Genomic DNA, 2,102 nt, shown 5'->3' on the forward strand with positions numbered 1-2,102 from the left:
ATGACAAGATGACAATAATGACAAAGATGAGAACAATGACAACAACGATAACAACAACAATGACGACAACAACGACAAAAATGACAACAATAACAACAACAACAACATTAACAACACCGAAACGACGACGACAACGACAACAACAACAACTACTACTACTACAACAACAACAATAATGTTGTTGTTGTTGTTGTTGGTGTCGTTGTTGCTGTTGTTGTTATTGTTGTTTATGTCATTGTTGTTGTTTTCTCGTCATTTTCTTTGTTGTCGGCGTTGTGGTCGTCGTCGTCATCGTTGTTGTTGTTCTAATTGTCGTTGTTGTCGTTGTTGTCGTTGTCCTTGCTGTGATTGTTGTTGTTGTCGTCGTAATCGTCGTCGTCGTTGTTGTTGTTGTTGTTGTTGTTGTTGTTGTTTTTATTGTTGTTGTTGGTGTCGTCGTCGAAGTCATCGTCATCCTCGTCGTCGTCGTCGTTGTCGTCTTCATTGTCGTCGTCATTTTCGTAATCATTGTCTTCGTCGTCGTCATCATCGTCGTCTTTGTTGTCCTCGTCATAATCATCATCATCGTCTTCGTTGTCTTCGTCATTGTCATTGTTTTTGGTTTTGTTGTTGTGGTTGTTGTTGTTGTTGTTGTTGTTATTATTGTTGTTGTCGTTGTTCTCATCGTTGTTGTTGTTGTTGTTGTCGGCATTGTCATCGTCGTTATTGTTTTTGTTGTTTTAGTTGTTGTCTCTATTGTAGTTGTCGTCAATGTTGTCGTCGTAGTACTTGTTGTTATTGTCGTCATTGTCGTTGTTGTCATTGTTATTGTTAGGGCATATTTATCTCAAGTGATTTTGGTGATGGATTACAGTACCTCAACGGACTAATTGTGTGCCTTGAGCATTTCAGATAATACAAGACAAAGGCACAAGACGTTTCGCTCCCCTCCGTGAATCAGAAGCACGGTGGCTTCTACGGTTCTCTTTAGTGATTTTGAGTCGTATGAACGCCGTACTATTAAGAGGGGATTCGTGTCGGAAAGGTTGGGTGGAATCAAACTCTCACCCACACATTTTATCTCCACCGCTTTTCCCTTGCTAATATGGAGCTTCCCCCTTTGTTCTTCATCTCTCTCTTGGCAAAAAGGCTCTAGCGGTAGTACCGCTATAGGTGAGCGGTAGTACCGCTAGAATAGTGGTAGTACCGTTGGCAAGCGGTACTACCGCCCCCTGGCCAGCGGTAGTACCGCTCCAGGTCTGTAGTACCGCTCTCGTAGTGTAACATCCCAATTTTCTTAAATTCGGATGTTAATAGATCATTCATATACATCTCATATTTTATGCATATTTGTGTTCTTCTGAAAATTCTATTCGTTATGTGACTGCGGGCGATTTATTGGAGTGGAGATAATACGACCTCTCCCGTGTGAGTTAAAGTCACCAATTTGGTTTTTGCAAATTTTCTAAACTCCGAATTATTTTTAGTTGAGTTTTTCAATCTCGTTGTGTGACCTATTGCATAAAACTATTTTTTTTAAAAGTGGCATTAGGTGGAACTAGGGTTCCTATATATATTATATATATATATTAGTTGTATATATTTCTGTTTTGTTTTTCTCCTAAGTATTCTAGTGTATATATATATATATTAGTACCTATTTTTTTAGTATTTGTTAGCTACGAAATATTTTTTTTATTGTTTTTTTCTTTTTCCTACTGTTTGTTCTTTGTTCTCAAAAAAAAAGGAAACCTGCCAAGCCAAGCCAAAGGGGCTGAGCCCAGCCGCCACCAGGAGCCCCATGCATGCACGTACCAGCACGCCAGGACCCCAACCGCCCCTTCTCTCTCCCCGTTCTTTCCTCTCTTTCCTTCCTCTCTCTCCTCCTCCCTCCCTTTCCTTTTCTCTCACCCGAGACCGAGCTCTCCTTCTCCCGTGATTTCTTTCCCCAGTTCCCTCTCTCCTGCCTTGTCTCTCCCTCCTCCTTCCTTCTCCCACCCGAGCCTCTCCTCCCTTATTCTCTCCTGCCTTGCCTCTTTTCTCCTTACCAAGCCCCACGCGATCTTCTCCTCCCTCCCTTTCTTTTCTCTGCCCAGGAACCGAGCTCTCCTTCTCTCCCGCGA

Source organism: Hordeum vulgare, chromosome 6H (genome assembly GCF_904849725.1).
Source record: "Hordeum vulgare subsp. vulgare chromosome 6H, MorexV3_pseudomolecules_assembly, whole genome shotgun sequence".
In the NCBI taxonomy this organism is placed as follows: domain Eukaryota; kingdom Viridiplantae; phylum Streptophyta; class Magnoliopsida; order Poales; family Poaceae; genus Hordeum; species Hordeum vulgare.